Source organism: Caloenas nicobarica, chromosome 3 (genome assembly GCF_036013445.1).
Source record: "Caloenas nicobarica isolate bCalNic1 chromosome 3, bCalNic1.hap1, whole genome shotgun sequence".
Lineage (NCBI taxonomy): Eukaryota > Metazoa > Chordata > Aves > Columbiformes > Columbidae > Caloenas > Caloenas nicobarica.
Genome location: NC_088247.1, coordinates 60298450 through 60322723, shown reverse-complemented (window position 1 = coordinate 60322723; position 24274 = coordinate 60298450).

Sequence of the window (24274 nt, the reverse complement as noted above, 5' to 3'; positions counted from 1 at the left end):
AAATTGTTGACAAGATATTATTTGCTATTCTAAACATGAATTTTAATTTTTTTTTCAGTTGTCAGGAAATTCCTGTCACCCATTTTTGGTTTTATAATGCTATTAGATAAGCCATGACAAAGATGGTGCTATTTGGATTAGTCCAGTCAGCACAACTGAACAAAAACCCCCAAACAGTCCTGTACTGATCCTGATCATTTCCAACCCTCTTTCAGCCTCTGATTCCTGAGTGGCAGTGCCTCTCTTCACACACCGGTTGCATGCTGAGCACATCTTTGTCATGGGATGCGGTGACTGGCAGAACCAGTTCTCCTTGTCATCTTATGTTATTTATGGCTGGAAACCCATAAGGAAGGTCAAGCTTGCTATTTCTTGAATTCCAGGTAGGTAGGAACACCCTGTTAAAGGTACGTACTTTACCTTAAGCTATTATTTTATAGATATTAGATGTATCTAGTGTATCCGACTATCTGTATATTATACCTACCAGGTAAGTACTCCAGATTTGACAGTGGAACCACTCATGCCATCTGCTCTAGGTGAACCTGCTTTAGCAGGTGAGTTGGACTAGATGATCTCCAGAGGACCGTTCCAGCACCAACCAGTCTGTGATTCTGTGACTTACCATAGGAGGCACAGCTGTCTGTCAGCCTTCAAACTGGCTTAGGACCTCGAGGTCCTGATTGCTATTTGGTTATCTTATGCCTTTGGATGACTGTCTTTGAACAGGAAGGCACCAGGAGTCTAGAAACCAGTGTAAGAATTTGGACACTTCTCGCTGAAGAAGTTAATCTTTTCAACTCCAGCTGACAGCCTGGGGGGGCAGAGGTTGGGAAGCAGGAGGGGAGGAAAGAGGTTACTCCTAACCACTTCCAGCTAGCTGTGCTGCTTCTGATGTAGAGCTGTAGCGTTTCTTCAGGCTGGCTCAGGCACCAGCTTGTAACAGCATTGACGTGTCGCTGCCTCCTGGGAGCTGTTATTTAGCAGAGCAGCAGCTAATTAAACCCCGGGAAGCAAAGTGCTGGTTAAGTGAACCCCAGCTACATCTGCCGAAGCTGTGCTGCCTGTCACATGGGCCTTGGGGACCTTTAAAACTGGAGTGTCATGACGTGCTGGCTTCCTGAAGATGGTGAGCAGATGTGGAGACCCACTGGCCTGCCCAGGGCTGACCACCGAGCTGCCACCCTGGGTTCCCATCCCTGCAGAGGGTGGTGGAGGTGGTGATGTCTTTCAACTCAAACCTCCTCGGCAGCTATTGCCTGTGATGAGGAAGCCTGTTTAGATCTCCAACCTGTCAAGGGACCAGGCTACCTGCCAGGCTCCCTCATCCAACCCGAGGTGTAATTTAGGCTTCCTTTTTTTTTTTTTTTTTTTTTTTTTTTAACCTGGAGATGTAATTTGGTGGGTTTTTCTTTTTTTCCTTGAAGGAATCACTAGATGGCACTGTATCACCGCAGAACAAGCCACTTCCCCCTCTCTCTAGGATGAATGAAAGACATTGCCTACGTCTTTATTTCAGCTCTCTGCTTTCAATTTTTTTCCAGGGGGAAAAAAGAAAAAAAGAAAAAGCTGGGTCTGTGTTAGTAAAATGTGCTTTAGCACAGTTTCCCTCTCTAGCTCCAGGAGTGCTAGCCCTGAGTCATTTGCCCCTGGGACCTTCTGGTTAGAGTACTTTACATGACTTGATTTTTGTACCTTGCTCTTTTGGCCTGCTTCTCTCTACCTGCTATCACCAACGCAACAGACTCAGAAGGCTCAGTGGAAAAAAGTGAGATTGTGTGTTTAGTCTAAGACTAAATTCCCTCAAATGTGGGTGATGTTTGGGAGTGGTGGTCTCTAGCTGAGCTTCTAAGTCCTTAAAACAAATCAAAATAATAATAACTGGATGTACTTAGCTACATGCACATAAATGGCTAATTGAGAGCCATCCACTGGCAGGTGAGTATAGATATCATTGTTCACTGAGCCATAGTTTCAATAAATTACTGCTATTATGTGCTGCAAATATCCTTAATCAGAGGCTTGACCAAAATTACCTTCAGCCATCAAGCTTGCAAACTTGGGCTGTTTCATGGCTACAGAATTAATTGCAATAGTTTAACATTTCTATATCTAGTTAGGATCCATAAATTCACAGTTTGGCAGAAAAAGAGAATAAATTCATCAAAACAAGCAAAAAACCAAACACATTAAAAATGCATAAAGTGTGTTTATTTTGGTCTGAAGCCCAAATGAAAAGATTTTGGTCATTTCCTGTCTGCTCAATGAACCTTAATATACTAGTGTTTCTTTCTTCAAGAAACGTTGCCAAGTAGTAGCACTTGGAAGGAGTGGGTGTTTGAGCTCTTCTTTGCAATCTCAGAGAATCAGTCTTATCCTTGAGCTGTTCTCATTATCAGCTGCTGTAGCTGCAGCACAATTTCAGAGGGCAGAAATATAAGTGTTGGGAGGGAAATCAACCTATTCACAAAATCTGTGAAAAATTGCACTGCACACAAAAATGTGATTCTTGGCTTAATGGTACTTTAATCCATTTTTGTGTTGCAAGACAATTAGGATTAAAAGTATTTGAGTTTTAAAAGTGAAAGTCTTAAAAGGAAAGGTGAGACAGCTGTGTCCAGTTTCCTCTCTTTTCTACTAAAGAGGTTGGTTAGGCTAGAGCTTCAGCCTACTGATAATGTAGGATGATAGACTAGCTTTGCCAGGTAATTAATATTTGCCAGCAGTCACTGGGCATAGATTTTCATAATTATTTTATCGTATTTCCCTTTTAAATTCACAAATAGATATTTATTTCTGTGAGATCTTGTTGCAATTGGAGGATGTGATACTTCTGCATGCTTTGGTCTCTCCATGGCAACTGTAAAAGTGTCAAGCATGGGTGCAGTCTGGCACACAGCAGCTGCAGGAGTCTGTCCTCACAGTGCCCTGTGTGATCCTCACCTAGAGCTCCCATGCATGGTGCTTCCTGGGACAGTACAAGTACTGAAGCCAAGAGGTAATGTGGAAAAGCTTTCTTGGTGGAAAAGCTCCCCTAGATCTGCTATAGGTTTTATTAGAGGCTACCCATTCAAACATCTGGTGTTGCACAGACCCATGCTTCAGGTCCATGTGGTTGTTGCAGGTACATTGTAGTGCCCTCCCAGCCTAGTGCACAGCTTGTGTAGAGCCGTGTTCCAGACCCATGGCCACGAAAGCCTGGGATAAGGCAATCTGAGGAAAGTGCTCGGGCGAAAGAGAGGACGGTTGTGAGACTGTCACGTTGCATGCAAGAGAGGGAGGAGAGCTACAGGCACAATGAATACAGGCTCTGCTCACTTGCAAAGTAAACTCCTTTTCAGGACATTGGGATACAGGGAGAACTCACTGATGGCAGCAACATGCAGCAGCAAGGAAGGGTGTCTGGGTACCTTGGTGCAGGGCTGCCTGGGCATTAGGCAACCCCATTTGGATCCCACATGATATGGTATGTGAGGCCACTTACCTTCCATATGGTTAACATGATTCAGCGCTGCAACTAAAATGGAGAAAATGAAACAAGAATCAGAAATGACCCAACTTTGCAATACTGTGAGAGTAATTCTAGACTGATTGTTGAGGGAGAAAACCCAGACATGTTTAGCCATAAAATTATAGTAGTGCTAGACAGATGAAATGGAAGCATGCAGTAGGGGATTGTAATAGGGACACTGAGGACGATTCATGAGGCCAAAATACAATTTACATTTCTGAACATCTGCCTGTGGAAACTGAGGTGGGGAACTCTTGTTTCAGGATCTTTTCATTCCCACAGCAGTCTTGATCATTCGGTGGTTGGAATGGAGTCATCTTTCTTCTCTGCTGATCTGTGACACGAGGTGGTGTATTTTCTGAATAGTATCTATCATGCAACAGGACCATAAAATGTAAAGAAATTCTTCTGAACAACTATTTCAATTACTGGAGCAAGAAGCAGCCTTGTGCAGCCTTGTCATTATGCTCTCTCTGAATACCGGTGTCTGCTAGAGAAATTGATGTCCAGTCAATGGTCCACATTAATTGAATCTTGGTCAGATATACATCTGCTAGGAAAAAGAGACACTGATTATCACTTCATTTAGGTACAAATGAGTTTCTATTCACCATTGGGGAAAAAAAAAAAACAAACCGAAACAAAACAAAACACAGAATCCCCCCCCAAAAAACAACAAACCAATGGCAATCACAGACCTTATAGAGCTATTAATGCACAACGTTTACCTGGAGATATAATGTTTTTGTCTTTGTGGCCATGTTTACATAAGGAAGTAATTCTGTGTGAACGAGGGAGATCAGTAGACTAGAGCAGATGAATCGCCATCTAATATATAAAAATTGTTAATGTTATGGGTATTTTACCCTGGACTAGATTTAATGTGTTCCCCTGATATCGCCATCTCACACATCGTTTGAGGCTATCTCAAGGACAAGTTAGTGATTTAACCCTTTATTTTCATTATTATGGACTGGGGTGAGTTTGGTGCCTAGGTGGATGGAGGAGAACTTTTGGATGAGTTTCCTCCTCAAAGAATCTAGTTTGAATGTCTTGAAACCACCTTTCAAACCCATCTGACAGGAGGTAAATTGGAATGCTCAGGATTTCACTGCAACATTGAACCAAAAAGGTAGTATGGGCACAATGTGGCAAACACAGCAAGAGCAAGTTTTTGGGGTCAAACACTTCTGGTGTCTAAGTAGAGGTTGTTTTGTTCCCAAGCCATTAAAAACTCAGCAGGGAACTAGTTCCTTTATCTGCAATATTGTCTAAATGGTCACTTAGCTCATCATGGCAGTTAATCTTTTCTTTCTAAAATGCATGTCATGACACAATCGTTAGATCCTTTGCCCTCAGGATGTTTTTCATACTGTTTTTCTAACCTGTTAGCACAAGCCCCCTTCTTTTTTGAGTCTCTAAATACATAGGTGAACTTTTCTGAGTCATATATGCTCTCTTGTTCTTCAACATCATGCAGTGATTATTCTTTAATTTAAGGATAGCTAATCACCATTATTTCAAATGCATACATTCCCTTCAGGTGCCGAACCTGAGATATGAGGAAACTACTTTTGGAGGGATGTGGAGCACCACCAAAGGTATTCAAATCATTTGAGGCCGTATTGCTTTAGCCCTTCTGAATATTATTGACTACTCTGAACTGAGCATCTTTGTTTTTCAAACATGTAGATCTGTAAATGAAGAAATGTCTCTTGATTTTATTCAGCAAGTCTCACCATCACACAGTCTGTGGCTGTCTGAGTTAAATTAACTTGTGTCATTGTTAGTGGCAGAAAAGGAGAAAATGAACAGCTGGTAAGGAGATTAGCATTATTATTTTCAGTTCAGGGTGGTTACCTTAGCCTAAGATCTTCCTGGATCACTCCTTTTCCACAAAAAGCTATACATAGCTGAGAGTTGCCTTAAGATGGTAGATACTTCACTATTTCCTTTAAACTGTCATGGCCTGTCTCAGTGTAGGATCAATCCACCTGGAACTTTTTTATTTTTTATATTTTAATCAATCTTTATCCTGCATATACTTAGTCTTGTCTCCAGTATAATTTTGAGCATCTCAGAGGTGGCCCCTGTGCTGTAGTCCAGGGCAGCGTGTGAAGAAGGGACCTGAAACTGGAATAGAGAGCGTGGGTTAGATAGATGTGTGCTAAATGGGAGCTCTTGGTTTGCTGATTTCTGTCCCTTGCTGCCACAGACCACCATGTCATAATTGTTTTCACAGACTGTTCAGTCTTTATCTTAAGACTAGCTAGATTTATTCTCCCTAATTTCTGCTGTATTATTTGAATTTTCCAAGACCTCACTGGTCTGCTGATTAGATAACTTCTGTTTTGCAGATTCAATTTATTCAAAGCCATTTGTTCTTTGGCAACACAATTCATTATTAAAAAATAAAATCTTAGCCTTTACTTTGGTAGGCTAAAATGGACAGAGTTCTCCTTGTCTCTATTAATGAAGATTTTCCATTCACTTAATTAATTTAGTTGTCCTCTCCCTGCCCCTGAAATCCCTTTCTATTACTTACCCAGTTTCTCTAGTCTTTAAGAGTACTTGGTCTCTCTGTGACGATATTCTGGTCCTTTTCTCCATTAGAAGTGCTTCCCTGGTTTGTCAGTCATGTGTCCCAGCTTTGTCAGCCATGAATTTCATTACACTATTCTTACATTTTGGTATCAAGATCAGTGATAAAAGTAGTAAGGAAAGATCTGTTCAAAGACCACGGGCCAAATTAGTAACTCTCCTCTGACCTAGCATGTCTCTTCTGTGCTGTGTGTTGGCACTCTTACATTCCTTATCAGTGCTGTAATTCTCTTTTCCAGGTGAACCACTAGTGTCCTGGAGAGTACTTTATCAAATACTTTGCTAAATTAAATCCAGTGCACTCCAACAGAAATACAGAGTTTCTGAGGTGGGAAGGCACCTCTGAAGATTGTCTAGTCCAAACTCCAGCTCAGGGCAGGGTGACCTAGAGCAGGGTGCTCAAGGGCATGTCCTGTTGGGTTTTTAATATCTCCAAAGAGGAAGACTCCACAAGCTCTCTGAGAAACTTCCTCCAGCACTGAAACACTCCCATGAATAAAAAGAGTTTCTTATGTTTAAATAGAATTTTCTGTGTTTCAGTTTGTGCTCACTGCTTCTGGTCCTGTCACTGGACAGCACTGAAAGCAGGCTGGCTCCTTCTTTACCACCTCCCGTCAGGTGTTTATACACACTGATAAGGTCCCCCTTCAACTAGACTTTGTGCTGCTTTTGGCCACCCTTAAGCATGATAACTTTTTTAGATAGAGAAAAATGATCAGGTTAGTCTAGTTTTATGTGTGCTTGACAACTGCAAGTCACTCTTCATGCAGGTTTGGTTTCACCACTCTAAGAGGTTTCTGATTAGAAACTTATTCCAAGACCTATACCTTGATAAGACAAGCATTGTGAAGCTGATAGCTATGTTAAAGGAAGAAATCTGTACTCGTGGGTAGGAGGCCATTGTTATATCAGATCTGTGGCATATGGATCAGCTGATAATCTGTAGGGCCATTCTGGATTTTTTTAATTTTTGGCTAATATTATCAGCAATAATACAATTTCAAATAAAAATATTTTTTGAGCCTGCAAATTAGCTTTGGAATTGGGATTGCTTCTGAGAAGGAGAAGTGTAGTTTTTGTTATAAAAGGAATCTGCACTGTAGAATATATATAGTTGGAGTGCATGAGGATACAAAACTTTCCTCTAGCTTTTCTATGCTTATTTCCATTCCACATAAAAGGCTTCGCAGTAGATATCAAACAAACATAATATCTCTTGTCTGCTTGAGGAAATTTAACATAAAAGCATCTGTAAGAAGGAAATGACATAAAATTGAGATGACAGAAGTAATGGAGATTTAGATGAGGACAAATCAGCTCTCATTATGAGGTAATAAGATTCCTTATCTGTCTGTGTGTTAGAATAGAGTTAATCAATGAGATTTCTGTTGGTGAAGCTAGATAATAGAATAAACATAATTTTTTTGCCTTTGGAGATGGTAATTTCTATCCTTAGTGAGTGTATTGCTCATGTGTTTCGAAACATGATGCGTATCGCAAAAAATACACATAAGGACTTCAGCAAAGCCAGCATGATGGATGTGAACATAAAGAAAATCAAAGTCCTTGCAGTATAATGACTTATGTCTTGACCAAAAAAGAAAGCAGATGATCAGAACAACTGGGGATCAGAAAAGCAAACCTTCAGCAGTAGTTTGTGGCAATTATATTTCCCGAGATGCAGGAGTTACCAGCTAAATACATTGGACATACTGCAATACAGTCTTAAATATGATTCTCTGGCAGGGTTGTAAACTGTATTGGAAAAAGCCAACTATGGGGACACAGCCTCTGATCCCACAGATGCTTATGGATGAGTTTAACTTTAAGCATTGATTTCTACTGAAGTCAGGACTACGAGCTACCTATTTAACTAGGCCAAAATACATCTATGTATTTGCTGGATGGGGAGCTAGCTTTTCTTCAGTGATGCCAAGTCCTCATATTGTCCATTAATAGTCAATGGAAAAAAAAATTATAGCTTCTCTTCCTTGGCATCATTTCCAGTATACACATCTGTTAGGGTTTTTTTAAAATTTTCTTTTTACTGCAAATGATAGCTTTGCATTTATAGACCTGAAAGCTACCCTGCAGTACTTGCTTGGCAGTGCAGTCTCAGTGTAAATGCATCATTCAGTAAGCAACATACCTGAGAGGATGTATGGGATAGATACCCTGTTCTCTGAGCTGCTCTTGCTCCTGCTGGTCCCATGGGTGCAATTTAAGGTGTTGGTTTTCACACTAAATGGGTTGGGAGTGGAGCCATGTTTCCAAAGCTGAGCCCTTCTCTTGATTCCTCTTCCTATAAAAGGCAGGGGAGAGCGGGCAGGGAGTTGTCTGCCATAATCCCTTTGTTCTGAAATTCACTTTCTACTCTGTTTGACCCAGGCTGAACTTGGTGGAAATCGGGTTTCCAGGCTTGGTTGTTTGAGAACCACTACTCAAAGCAGCAGCAGTTGATAGCTTTCAGGGCAGGTTGCATGTCCTTTCTTGCTTCCCAAGCCAGGACTCCACTCCCACTCATTTTCCCTTCCCAAACTTAAGCTCTTTGCTTCCTTCTACACACCCACCCTGCTTAAGCAACAGTTCACTATCTGGCTCTTATTTCCTCCCCTTCCTTTCCTATCTGCCAAAACAAGGACTTCAGTCCCTCTCCCTTCTCAATTGCTTTTCTCCTTTCCCCTCAGAGGTAAACATGATCTAGCTTTTCTTCCATCCCAATCCAATGCTCTCTACTTCATTCCTGCAGTTTGCACTGTAATTAGAGGCACGGTTATGCTGGATTCTAATTGTATCAACTCCTTTAGGAAATCTGAGGGATTTATCTAGCAGCTCCTGTGGAAAATTCCATGCAGCCACTGTCAAGAACTGCTGCTGCCACCTTCCTCATTCACCTGAAAGAGTTTTCCATACCCTGATGTCATGCACACCATGGATCAGGAACCTCAGATCTTGACTTCTGTTATGCAAGACCACTAAGAAAACTGAAAGACTGGGTTTTTAAGTGTGACAGGTATATGTTGTGGAGTGTCTGCATATGCTAAGAAAGAATGTACACTTGGTTAGAGAGAAGGGAAAGAGGGTTTGTACATAAGTTTCAGGAATATGGACTGGGCATCCATAGTATTTTAGTTTTGTCCCATATTTTCCAACATCATATCAATTTTATTTATGAAGCATGAACTTCTCCTTAAAATTAACTGTCTGGGAGAACAAAAAAAATTATCAGTAAAGCAAATTTAATCTTTTACAGGTGTATGAATCATAGGCTTGAAGTGATCATTTTCTGTCAGCACCAACCTTTATGATAGTTGCTCTCCAATTTTCACAATACAGTCTTGGTCATGTTGTGGTGTTGGTTTTTTTCTTTTTCCTTTGTAAATATTTGAAGAAGAATGGTGTTTCTAAATGATACCAAGTAGCTGGCTCCAAATTTCAGTAGCAATTGTGCATCTAACTTACTTAGATGGGTTTGAGAAAGTCAACCCCGTCAAAGAAAAATCCCCAAGAATAAAGTGTCTAGATGTTCAGTATAGTCTTACCCACATGTGAAAAACTTGACATGATTTGTATTTAGGCTATGCTCAGAATGGGTCAATTAAACAATCAGTGGACATCTAAATAAGCAGTTAATAATTTGTGAACTCCTTGTTGATTCTGCTATGTTGTTATGCTCTTTATACCCATTGCCTGTGCCCACATGTAAAGTTTACTGCTAATGGGCTTCTAACGCTTAGGAGGCACTCTTCTCTGATCGGTCAGTCTTTCATAAACAAAGTAGTGTGTCATGCAGAAAACTGATTGAAACCTGTGGCCTGTTGTGGCATAAGATTCAATGCAAAAGCTTTCAGACACACTGGTAAAGCATGCCCAAATAGCAGGAAAACATGATTTTTCAGATCAATGTTTGTTAAAGCCCCATTAGTATGTGTTCACAGAACTATTCATAAAGAGGATGTGTCTGTGCATGGAATGCTTATTTATAGCCATATTTTAGAGGTAAGCAGCATCAATTTTAGCAGCTTTAAAAGCAAGAAGGTTTAGGAGAGGCTCTCTAAGAGCTCAGGCTGGGTAATCCAGGTACCTGGGGTCAGGTACAAGGTGTTGACCTAGAAGCAAGTTACTTGAAGTTCACCTCTTCTCTGTGCCATTGTCCTCCTGAAAGATGGGAGACATGTCACTTCCCACTCTTGGCTGTCCTTTTTCATCTTCATGAGAATTGTCTATTTAGACTGCAGCATCTTTGAGACAGAGAGGTTCAGGTCCAATCCACCAAGATTACCTAAGATCTTCAGAGGGGCAGGTTTTCTTTTCATCAACTGTATCTTTCTAGACTGAATATAAAGGGAATCTAACTCAGATGACAGTCGATAACAGTCAATATTCAAGTTTGCTTGAACTGCATAGTCTGTTGCTATGTGTGGAGTATACCACAGCTGGGTTCTCCAAGGACATCTGTAACTCAAATGATCACTATGCCAAGAAGTGTCACTGTTTTACCTCCTAGGATATATGCTAGCTTTACTTTATTTTAGCCTAATTCTGATTAAAGGTCTTAGACAATATGAATGTATTTATTCAAAAGCCATCTGGACATAGTCTTGGGCAGCCAGCTCTAGCTGACCCTGCTTTAGCAGCGAGTTTGGACAAGATGAACTCTGGAGGTCCCATCCAACCTCAACCATCCTGTGATTCTGTGAAATACAACAGAAAATTAGAGAAGAGCATGCAAAGGATAAAAAGAAAAGGAAAACCTACACTAGTGTTGTGGGATAGCCAGAAGCAGTCGCTGCTTGCTCATGAAGATCGTTGCTTCAATATGAATGCAAAAACCTTTGGGGTTTGCTCAGACAGAGCTGTGATTTAGCTCTGTGAAATGTAGTGAAGTGGCAAGGGGGATGAGCACAGACCATTTTGCCTTTGGTTGGAAAAGACATGGGCAGCAACTTGAGCCTTTAATCATTGAGTATATTGGTGCAGAAGTGAAATCCCTTCCTTTCAGCCATATGCTTGCCCTTTATCTACGCCCTTTGTGAGCCTGACACTGAAACTCAGAAAACATTATCTTACTCTTAGCAATACATGCTTTAACAGTAGCTGAAAGTGAAAATTGCTTTTTGCAATTTTAATCTGTTAGTGTAGTATAAAAATGGATGGTACCTAAATACCATCTCAGGCAATTTCCGCTCCTTTGGATTAATCTAACCAGTTAACTTCCTTACTCACTTTTTATGCCTTGCAAATTACTTAGTGCTTACAGCCACCTCCCATTTTAGAAGTTGTTTGGCCAAGCTAAACACATTTAATGATTTTAATCTTTCTGCATAAGTCAGTCTCTCATACTGTATACTCTGAGGTTATACCAGCTGGAGGAGGTGAAGGGAGCTAATGTCTTGGATTAACATTCCCACCCCATGTGTGCTCATCTTGTTGCCAGATGGTCGAGAGAAGAGATTTTGAACATATTCCTGTATAAAAACAGTCCTGGTTGATCAGGACAGGAATGCTTCTTATCTCCTTTCAAAAACCTATGCAACCCAGCAGTGAGGATAATCCAGGGGCTGGAACACCAGAATTTACGAGCAAATTCAGGAACGCCTGAATTTATGTCCCTGTTTCACCTTCAACCACCTTTTTCCTATTACTATTGGCAAACTGCTCAGGGCTGGTCCCTCAGACATGCTTGAAATCAGGTTTTTTCCTCAGCACTGCAAGGCTTGACTCCTTCATGATCACTCAAGCACTGAGTTGAAAGTGCAGATTTCTCATGCTGTGTGCAGGGAGAAGCAGCCACCTGCAGAGAAGCAACCATGAGTGAAATGCACAGGGAAGTTTCAAGCACCGTCTTAACAGGTCTCATCATGGTCGGATATTTATTTTACAGGATTCTTATATGTCGACACTTTATACTGAAGTGGTTTAATCGCTCAAATGCAGGGGTGTGGTATTGAACCATATTAATGAGTAGCCGCTGAGCTGCATTGAAAATATCCAGGATGGCTGAGAGAGGAATTCAGTTCTTTCCTTTGCTTAATTAAGAGCAAGGACTTGAGGTCTTCCTTGTCCTGGGGAGATGCTGTAGCTATGGGTAATGTCTCCCTGTCCCTTTACTGGGAGGTTATTCTGCTGCCCTTGGACTTCTGGTTGCTCAGGGCTTAGCTCTGATGTAATCTCTGGGAACTGCCAGGGCAAGAATTGTGCCTTAGGAACATTCCCAGAGACCTGTGTCCCTGGTGGTTTGGTGAAAGCTTGAGTGAGCACCAGCGATAGCCAGGGCACATGTGGTGTTAGGTCTCTGCTGAGCAGCAATCTCCAGGCTTTCCCTGCTGCCTGCGCTGGGGGCACAACTTGGCAAAGGGTGCGGGTGGGCGAGGGGCTGCTTCCCTGCATCAGCTCACCTGGCAGATGGGGATAACAGTGCTTTGCTGCCTCTCAGGGGTGCCATAAGGTTAAATAGATTAAAAGATTGCATGGTGCTTGACGGTGTGCAATGGCGACTTCAGAAGAAGTTAAGGTCATTAAATTCTCAGCAGCACAACCAAAGGTCTCCCTCAGTTTAAGAGTTGCAACATTAATGCTATCTTGACAATAGAGTCTACCTCTTTCTAACAGAAATGATCAAAATAATTTTAATTTTGCAGTTTTTAGAAAGGAAGTATTTCTGTCTAGCTAGAACTGCACTTCTTCGGGGCTTGTTTTGTTTGTTTTGTTTTTAATATAGTGAACTTGTGTTCAAATGCTGGGATCTTAAAACTTCTATTTCCCTCTTTTTTGTGGGGGGAGGCAGGGAGTGGAACAAAGAGAAGTCAGAGTTGACCAGTTTTTGAAAAAAAATTTGAGTGTGGGTTTTTTCCACACTGATATTCCTTTATAATATGGGTGATTCACTTGAAGTGTTCATTGTTTATTTGATGCCACCTGATAAATCAGTAGGAACCAGCTTAAGAGTTTTGGTTTGTGTCTTTCAGCTTCACATCTTAACAACTGATGTGAGGAGAACTGCTACAATCCTCAGACCTCAGACCAAGAGGCTGTGGTCACTCTATTTTATACAGTGATACTGTTCTTAAGCAAATGATTTTTGTGTCATAATCGCACACATAGGAAAGTGTAGTAACAGTTAAAATGTTTTCTTGATTCCAGAACGGTAACTTGTATTTCCTATTCTTCTCTTTCAGTTTTATATCAGTATCTGAGAACAGGAATTAAAGTAATAATAAAAATAGTGCAAAGTGCATAGTTGGATAAAGTTGCCAATATTTGATTAAGATCAAAATCTGGACTTCTCTTTTTCCCTGGTGTATTCTAAAAGCAATCAAGAATGCTGAAGCCCTCCTTGTTTTTCCCACTGCTCTCCCTTGTGACATTTATTTATTCTAATTCTCAGGGCCTCAAAGACTTGTGTTTCTTCTCTGTCACTCATTAGCATGTGTGGGATTGGAATCTGGGATTTCTCTGTTTAAAAACACAATGTTTTCTTCTCTGAAGATGTCAAGCTCACAGAAGTGTTGATTTATTTTAATAGCATTTGTTGAAGTAGATGAATGATGAACATTACTCCTCTCTTTTCAGATTAAAGATGAATTACACAGATGTCATTTATGTGCTTTATGTTTGCTCTGTTTCATCTGTGGTGCCCAAACGCAGTGTGTCTTTCGTTTACTTGCTCTCTGCTGATGGGGCAGTAGGTAGTGTACTTTTCGTGGCAGAAGTCAAACTCAATTGAACTTGTTTGTTTTAACCCCAAAGTGATGTCTTCAAACAATTCTAATTCTTTCAACAGCATATCTAATAAGCAGAGCTTGTTTGCTTGACGAGTGCATGGCACGAATTTACGGTTCTGTTTTGACCAGCATATTGCCCATCGTATTCTAATTTTCATCTACAGAAGCAGAGACTTTCTATTCAGATCTTTGTTATGAAGACACCACCGGTGTGATGCAAAATCAGAAGTGTGCTCAATTTTTGTCCTGCACTGTCTTGGGAGGTAACTTGCTTCCAAGTAGAAAACTTCTTGCTTTATATGTATTGTAGCATCTCTCTTATTTTAAGCAACATACTTTGTTCTGAAAACTGAAGTATAAACCTGAAGAAAAGAAAAGCAGTGTAAAATAAGTTGAACTGATAATCTAGTGCTACATTTGTATAGGACTATATGAAGAAAATAGAGAAGAAAAAATTGATAGGGAAGCGGTAGATGAGGTTCTCTCTTAGACCCAAAAATCAATGGCAAGGAGCTTGAAAGCTTGAGAGCTGTTGGGTGAGTTAGTGCTAGTTATGGTAAAATGCCCCAGAAACTGAGATGCTGGAATCTTCTATACATTTAGATGTCCCAAAGGAAAAGTGGCAGGATGAATTCCTGATGAACTCCTGACTTTCACTACAATTTGGCCAAAATTTCTTGGTTTTGACCAGTCAACAGTTTAAAAGGAAACTGTCTTTTGTTGGAAAATTCCACAGAAATCATAAAAAGATCCATATTGAATTGTTGGTATGATAAGCTACGATCCGGTAACAGCCATTGGTCAAGTGGCTGAAAGGACTGAGAACATCTATAAAAAGCTACATTGAACTCTGCTGTTCATTTGAAGCACGGTGTGAAGAATGCCAATATTGTTATCAAAGACTTGCTGACTCCATCAAATGCAGTCCTGTTGAATGATTCTGCCCAAATGTCTTCATAGTCCTTCCTGTTGCTTTCTGTTTGTTTTTAATTACACAGACTCCTACAGGAAGACAGAATTCTGGAGTTTGGCCCCTGAGTTCATTTGCTTCTCCATTTGGTCGCTGGCTGAACTCCTAGTCTCCTATGACATCATTGTATTCTTCATTTCAGCTGTCACCCACTAGGATCAGAGCATCTTTTCTTTGTCCGGATTGGATGGGTGGAAGAGTGCTACTGTCCCCCTGCAGAGCCTGCATTCCAACTGAAGTGATGTCCTCTCTCATGCCTAGCTCTGGAGCCCCTGTAAATAAATGCCAGCTGGGGTGCCAGTCACAGCAGTAGCCATAATGGCTGACAATTTGTAACCTGCTGATTAATAATGTCGGGGGCTAAACAAGTCTCATCTGTGTAAATATCCTTCACAATGTAGTGGGCTAGGTGAGGAGAAACCACAAGACAGGCGGGAACAATAAACCCTGAAAAGAATGTCCTGAAACTTAGGACAGTGAGGGTGGAAAGCCAATGAGGGATCATCCAGAATAGGAATGAAAAGACACAATATGTTTTTTTTCTTACAAAGCTGAAACTAATTTCATGTACATGAAACAACCTTGACTTGCATACTGCTATATATATGTATATTATCTATATATAATATATAGATGTATGTAACAGAAGTTCACATTCAAATATTACAGATGCTGTTAAGTAGATTCTAACTGTTAGAAAGAAGGAGATTCGAAGGATTTAATGATCAGATTATTTCTTTCTAGTTTCTTCCTTTGCTGACCTTGTAGGAAGTAAGAAGTGCCAGTGTAAGGGATATTAAAATGATGAACAGAGATATCAGCTATCTTTCCCATAATATCTTAATTTTCAAAGTAAAGCACCTGGGACTTGCAGAGTTCTGTAAGACATGCAAAGAAGCTCCCTAGCTCTTGCATAGCAGAGACCTGGAGCTGCCTAAAGAACTCTTCAGTAAACTAGCTGTGTAAAAACCTCAGAGAACAATCCAATATCAGATAAGTCAGGTTATTGCAGGGTTTTTTTTAATTATTATTTTTTTAAAATTTCCTGGTGACTTCCCTTGGTGCATAAGAGATTGAGATAGAAGCATGAACTTGAACCCTGACTAGATCTATATCTTTTCAAGGAGCAGACGGCCACAGCTTTGCCTCCTCTTGCCTGTGTACCTTGGACCTAGGCAATGTTTGGGGATGCTGCAGTTTAGACAGAAGACGGTTACTTCAGACCTGTAATGTGATTTTCAGTTTTGCAACTCTGGAAAGGGATAGATTTTAGGGTATCACAGATGCCAAATTAACTTTCCAGGAGACAGATAACAAGGCAGCAGCTGTGTTACCACAATTACAGCATGACCGGTGACTTGGAAGTCACTGGTATGAAAGAGTGGGGAGGTTTTAAAACTCACCTCTTGAGGCATGCAGCATATGGTGCTCAGGAGAGCTTAAGAGGTTAAGAGCTACCCAAATAAAATAGTCACTGTCCAGTAGCCCTGGAGCTCATTACCCATAAATACTACAGTGTTTATAGTTAGGCCAAGGAGGCAAAGGACATGAAATGTGCTTCTGCCTTCAGAAGTGGAATTAACGTAATAGCATTCGTTCCTAGTGGTGCTCCCCAGGGGTCAGTATGAGTCCAGTCTTGTTCAATGTGTTCATCAGTGACCTGGATGAAGGGACAGAGTGCACCCTCAGCAAGTTTGCTGATGATACCAAGCTGGGAAGAGTGGCTGCTACACCAGAAGGCTGTGCTGTCATTCAGCGAGCCCTGCACAGGCAAGAGAGTTGAGCAAAGAGGAACCTATTGAAGTTCAACAAAGGCAAGTGTAGGTTTCTGCACCTAGGGACGAATAACCACAGGCACCAGTACAGGTTAGGGGTTGTCTTGCTGGAAAACAGCATTGTGGAGAAGGACCTAGGAATTCTGGTGGACAACAAGTTAATCATTAGCCAGCAATAGGCCCTTGTGGTGCCCAATGACAGAATGACAGGATAAGGGGCAATGGGGAAAAACTGGAACACGATAAGTTCCATCTGAATATGAGGAGGAACTTCTTTACTTTGAAGGTGACAAAGTACTGGAACAGGCTGCCCAGAGAGGTTGTAGAGTCTCCTTGTCTGCAGATATTCAAAACCAGCCTGGACACATTGCTGTGCGATCTGCTCTGGGTGAACCTGCTTTAGCAGGGGCCTTCACCTATATGATCTCTAGAGGTCCCTTCCAACCCCAATCATTCTGTGATTCATCTCTTATAGATAATACTGCTATTTAGGAAGTCCTAAAGTACATGATGTCTTTGCTGATTAAATTTCCTGTGTAAGCAAAATGTTCATAAAGTTACATAACTGCATTTTTCTTCCTACCTCCCTGCTGGCAGCAGCCGTACAGGTTTCTGGAGCACTGCAAGCCTTGCTTTGCTTCCTATTCTAGGTGGCCTGGTAGTGGAGAGAAAAAGAGTGGAGAGAGAGCAGGGGAACTGAGAGACCAAGACTGATGCTGCTGCAAGAAATCCTTCATTCAGTCTGTGTAACTCGGATGTACTTCCTGCCTTCCTCTAGCATCCCTTAACACATCTAGGCTCCTTGTGGCCTGATGTTTCACACCTTAAGTCATTTCTGCAATCCTGACCCAACAAAGTGACTGAAGCCATTTCTCTTTTTAGAGCTGGTGAACTGAGCTGGAAAACCAAGACCATAACTCCTGCTGTGCTCAAGCCTACTAGACAGCTTTACCCCTCTCCTGTTTATGCCACACAGTCTCTTCCCATGGCGTGGGGCCCCTTTCCATAATGTAACTTTTTGTGGGTGGTGATAAAGAGCATCAAGTTGTGAGACAGACATGTAGTCAGAGGATGTCAGACAGGCATCCTCTGCATTATCTTCTGCAAGCAGTTCCTGCATTATCTTCTGCAAGCAGTTCAGCAGAATGATTGTGGTGAGGAGCATTTTGAGCATGTCCTCTAAGGGAGAAATTATAGGGGGTAATTTTGCTGCCTCTAGACTGACTTATCTGACTTCTGTATTCTTTTGTGGTAGAACAGGCCCTTGTCCTGTGTTTTTGGTCAAATTAAAGAGTGAGTCAGGCCAAATAGAGTCTATTTCAAAGTTTCCATAGTAATTCTTATGAGTCAAAGTAAAAATGAATGTAAGATTAATTGTTTTGCTTAAGTAGCACTGTCCAATCTGATTAATACGTACCCTTCTGCTGACCTCAAAATATGTTGTAAAACTTCTTCAAGATAAGAACCAAAAAATGTACCAAGACACTTCTGCTGTTCTTGTATTTGTTTATTGTACTTGTGCTCCAGTTTCCTTTGCTGCCAATGGCTTTTAAATACAAATGAGCAAACTGTGGGCCAGATTAAATTAAAGAAAAAAAAAGATTTTTAAAGAAAATGGTGGGAGCTCAGAAGTGGAATGTATATGAGATCAAAGTTTTATTGTGTAGAGTTTTGTCATATGGAGATTCCCTCTTAACAGATGGATCATTGCCCTGCTGTGTATAGAGAGGCGATGTCCTCCTGGCTAAACCCCTTAAGAGATCCAGTGCACTTGGATAGCAGAGGTTAAAACATCCTGTGCAGAGTTTAAAAAGGCAAGCCCAAAAGCTGTTAGCACCAGGGAACATTCAATCTGGAAATTAAGAAAGGGAAAAGAAGTCACATGAGAAGAGGAGACACTTCTTAAAAACACTCTAAAAACACCTTTGGTTTTCATCAGTGTTCTGTTAACTATTATATTGCATTTTTGAGTTGCTTGACATGGGGTCATGCAAATCTGCTGCAGGACTCTGGGAGCAGAAAGGCCTGACAAGCTCAGCACATGCTGGCCGTTCATTCTGAGTGAAAGGTAAAGCACAAACTGTGCTGCAAGCCTTTGCCCCAAGAATCAGGAAAAGCTGCTCTTTTGTCCCATTCTGCCTATTCAGGAATCAGCAACAGCCCTATTTCAGATGATGCACGATGGAAGGGTCAATCTCTCTTCAGTCTAAGCCTTTCTCTGTAGTGTCATTTGCCTCATTTCTGGCAGCAATCAGCAGTTTTGCTCAGTGTATGTGAGACACTTGCTGCAGACAATTTACACACATCAGGGGAAAAAAGGGAGTTGGCAGTGTTTTTTTAATTCGCATAGGCTCTTCTTTTTTTGTTATTTCTAATGAGTAGCTGAAAAACAAAATGGATGTTTTATTTCCTGATGAGTGCAAATATTTGTCCAGAATAACTCAAATTGTTTATTAAAGTGACTCCATTTGAATATTTCTTTTTTAGGCACCATGTGAAAGCTCTAATTTCTTCCACCACGGATATTTGTCATTGGCTCATGTGAATCTTTCAGTGAACTGAAGGATGGATTGTTCTGTTTTGCTTGCTTGGATTGTGAAATAAGAATATCCATAACATGACAGGGCATGAAAGAGCCTGAAATGAATTAAGGCTCTACTTTAATGAATGAGCTTTTCATTTAGCAGATTCTTTATAAGTAACTGTGGTAAATCCACTTTCAGTAAATCCAAAGGATGGTTGACACATACGTATGAGTGGATACTTCCAGACTAGAAATGATGATACATCATTTCAGACAGACCATTTTTCATCAGATGAGTGTTCTAGCTATCATATTTCAACTGGAAGAACTGCTCTGGTGTAGAGCAAATACAGCATGTACTGTGTTTAATCTGATTATCTCAGCTCAAAACCTGGACAAATGGGAACATTCTCAAGTTTGGGAACTCCAGGAATCATCCAACCAACATGGAACTCTTAGCCTTCACTGTAAAGCAGTCAGGTTTCTACCTGCTGAATTATTTGCTAAGAAGTTGGGCTGAAGGTATCTGAGCCAATGGATATTCCATGCTGAAGGTGGAAGAACTGACCAGGCATATACAAGTAAAACATGTGATAATGCCCCATGCTTCATTCAAAGCTGCGTATTTATTCAGATGAGGAGTCCCTCTAGGCAAGTGTTGCACCTGACTGTCTTTCAACTTTTAAGCCATAAAAAAAGATAACACCTACAATCTATCCTGTAGAGAAAATTAAAGGATTCTATATCCAAATGTGATTATGATGGAAAATCTTGTGATTATGCAGTTGTTGTAGTATTTGAAAACTAAATTTTGCCAAGACAATTGTGCCAAAAAGAGCAGGCCATTAGAGAGCAAGAGCTGTAAGGAAGTGCAGGCAATAAGTTGGATAATTTTGCTTTACTGATCTTTTCAGGAAGTACAGCAATTAAGGGTAAACATACTATTTCTTCCTTAAGGGCTTACTAACCCCCTTGAACTAGAATCTGATGTGCATCTAGCCATCTAATTTCTCTTACTGATGCAGACTTACATCACTTTTTGCTTTCAGATGCATCTCCAAGAGTATCAGTGCCCATGTGCCAGTTCGCATGGGAATAGTTCAAGGTGACCGACAGTCTCTGTGTTCTCCTGTTCACATCAGAGAATGCTGGAGCTGAGCCCTATAATCACAACCCCAAATAAACATCTGGGATTCCCGATTGCCAACAGGTTCCTTGGAAAGTCACGTACATCCAGTGCTAGTCTGGAGAAATGTTTTTGTGGGATATGTGGCAAGAACACTCTTAATGATATCTGTGCCCCTTGCCTGTGGCTACTTTTTATTGTTGAAAGTACTAGTGTATTTTTCCGTCCTTGGTGATTCCTTTGTGCTAGATTTTGTACCAACCTGCTGTTAGGCATCTAGTTCCAGCTACAAACACTGACTCATACCTGTAGAGACACCTCCTACTGCTCTGTCAGGCAATGGAGTGTGAAAAAACTTAATGTCATCAATCAAAATGATTTCACAAATTTGTTCCTAACTTTTGTTGACCCTTCATTTTCACAGTTGAGAAAGCAAAACACAAGCTCTGTAGCTCAGGGCTGAAAATTTGGACCAGATAAGAGATAGCGTTCCTTTACACTCAAGTATAAGGTTATGATTGCAACCAGATTACTGGTGTCACTACTTAGAGAAGTAAAATGTAAAATCCTTGCATTTGTAAGCATAAACTTCATCCCTGCAGATCTTTTAACCTAATTAAATAAGTGTTCGAACGTTTCCAGGAAGAATGCATGAGAAGATGTGAACACAGCAAAAGACAGTTTCTCTTTTATTTTTTAAAAGGTGCACAGATTTTTCATCCTAACATTTGCACAGCTCTTGCTGGACATAATAACAGATATACCTAATGTGGCTGTAGGTTTATCAGGCACTGAAAGACACCAACCAGTATATTACATACATTAGACTGTTAGTGCATCAGTGACCCAATTAGTGTGCAGTAAACAGATGCATACCCTGGAAACATGACCATCTCTGTAGCTATGTTAAATCTATTTCCGTATTGAGTAACAAGTCATTATGATAGATAAAGGATGGAGGATACAGAATTCAGTCAAATGAGTATTTCAGGCATCATTTAGCTATTGTGAGCAGGGGGTTAACCTGGAAATTACACACCAGAGTAGACATGATAAAGCAATTTATCAAATTTAGCAAGAGTGTCCATTCCAGTCTGACCATGATGTAGGTGGGCACTGAACTGAAGGTTATTGACCTGATCTGCTTTGCATCTGACAGTGTTGATTTTGAGAGCAAATGAGTTCTGGTGCCTATGAGCTCATGGGGCTTCCAGTTTCTCAGCAGATAAGCCTTGGCTGGCCTCCTCTTTCAGACTGCCTTGCACAAACACACCCCTAACAATTCCCACAGGTCATGTAACTGGCGTGAAATGGGCTGCTGGAAGTAGCCGTTACTGAAATCTGGCACTGGTCCCCTCTGATTGTGAAGGACACGATGAGAACTTACATGTACATTAATTATGCACATGGCTGCTTCCACTCAACCTAAGCGAGAGGAAGGCTCACACAGCAGTATGACACAGGGCGTTAAAAGGCTGGTGCACGCATCTGACTCCCTCTGTCTTTAAATTTTAGATAGATAGATAAATTTTAGATGCTTAGATATTACCAAGGAGTCTTTCCCCTTCAGCAGTGGCCTGTACTGATGCTAAAAGCCATGTAAAGACAATGTACTCTGTAACCCCGTGTGGTACTTCTAGTTCTCCTCTGGCCACATCTCTGGGACTTCTCAAGGAGGATGAAAACGTGGCTGCTTTCATAGCCACTGTTGATCTGTTGCATTCTGAGCAGAGCTGCCCTGGACAGCTGAACTGCAACCATCTCAAAATATAGGATTTCTGCTTAGAAATAGAGTCAACTGAGCTTTGGTTTTTCTAAGACCTTGATCTGCTTTGCACATGATGTAATCAGGGTAACCTGATATATCCAAGGTAACATTGATTATCATTGGAAGGCAAACAATCATGTTGAAAATGGTGTCTTATAATGTTGCAATAATCTGTGGTGCTTTATCAGGGGTCACTACGGACTAGCTGCTTTGGCTAAACTGAGAGGTGATCCTAGCCAAAACCAAAACTTTCTGAAGTGCTATCATTCTTCTTAGTCTACGTATATTTTTTCTGAATTGAAAACCTGTCTTCATAGCATTTCAGCTAAATTTTTACAAATATTTGGCTGATTTGAATTTATTTTTGAGGCTATTTCCAACATTCAGAAAAAAATCGCCCCTTTTAAAAACCAATATTCTGAATTTTCTAAGGTTTCTAGTGCATCTTGAGCAATGGAAGTGAAAATATTCTGTGTAATAAGAGTTTTGAGACAAACATATGTGTGATGCTGTAAGATTGGGTTTTTTTTAAATTAAAGTAGAGATTGATCTCAGCCAGATGTCATTCATGCTGGCTTCTTGCATGGGTTTTAAACTGGAAATAAATCTGCAGGAATAAATGGCATGCGCTTCTTCTCCATTCGATCTTGTGAAGAATGCACCTTATGATTATGGTCTCAGGCCCCTGCTGTTGCTGCACCAGTATTAGTCACAAGGGCAGGCAGACAGGTGAGCAACATCCTTTGGTTCCATACAGAAACAAAATCAAGCTCTCTCAAACATGTTCACCAAACTGAGCTGTGTCAAAATGTCAATTTTCATCAAAATCTGAACTGTTTGGGAAGTGTTACACGTGTCTGTTCTCATGTGCTCTTTCTTCCTCTCTCCTTTACTTTTTTCCCTACTCCACCCTCTTCCCTCCTTCCTGTCAAAACAGCGACAGTTTATGTTTTGCAATAGGGCAAGTTTTGATTTTAGCAAAATTTATTATAGCAAAAAAATGTTGGCTATCTCCAAATGTGTACTTTCCTATGCTACCTAGCATGGGGGTAAAAAGTACCTCTCCAACCCCACCCATAAGCTATTAATATGAGACAATATAAGACAATATATTCCTGTTAGTTAACACATCCCTTTATTTTTCAGGCGTATAAGCAGCGTCCTTTCCTTACCCTCTGTCCTCCCCTCATAGCAAAACAAAGCAAAGACCAGCAGGACCAGAGTGTGTGAATTCCGCTGCCTCCCTCCTCAGCCATGCACCCCCTTCCCTCCCGCAGGGAGGTGAACACCATCCACACATAATTTGAGACAGGAACAATCTAACACAATCTGTTTTCAAATTTTCTAAATACTTCCCAACTTCCATTGCAGGCTGTTGTCTTCGCACTGTAAATTCATTCCAAGAACTCCCCAACAGCATTCTTCTCTGCCTTCCCAAATCACCCGGAGAGCAAACCAACCTTTCCTTGAGTCATTGATTTCTGCAAGAAAGCGTTTGTGTTTATTGCATATGAAGGAAGAATGGCTAGACTGCACATTTTACAGCTCGCAGCTCTCCAGTGAAAGCCATAAATAAGATCTTTGACAGCACAGAGCTGCCTTCTCCTCTAAGCACATATTTTGATCTGTGAACAGGACTTCTCCCTTCCCAGAGCTCCAGGGTACTGCTCTGCTGGGTAGGAAACAACTGCCTGGCAGTTTTCTATCCCCTCTGAGCCCGTAAGGCTCTGGGACATGTTGTGCCATCTATAATTGGTTTTGCTGTCTGAACAAAAAGCTTCTGATGTAATAAACTCTGTGTATACAGTGCAGTTTCACAGGAAAATATGATCATCTGTATTTCACTGAGCTATACTGAACAGCTCAGTCTAGACAGGAATGTGTTAAATTAGTACTGGAACAATTTAGCAGACACTATATTTGATTTGGAGAGGATTTTTTTCCTACTGTAAAAAAATGTAAGATATCTAGCACCTAATAATTAAGTTGGACCATAGAAATTTTCACTATTTGTCATCAGAAGTACTTGAAAGTGATCATGGTCTGTGCTAATACTTGTGTGTGAGGACCTATACCAGTGACAGCAGCAGTTTGCCCTGCCCTACATGAGTGCATTTGTGCCCGGCCATGGCTATATTTTTGAGGAGACGTAATCCTTGATTGCAACCATTTATTTCCTCACTCCTCTAGCAATGTAGCACATCTGTATTTCTCTTCATTTTTTCCTCTGGGTCAAAGTCACCGTCACTTTGTACTTTCATAAAGTGTTATTGGA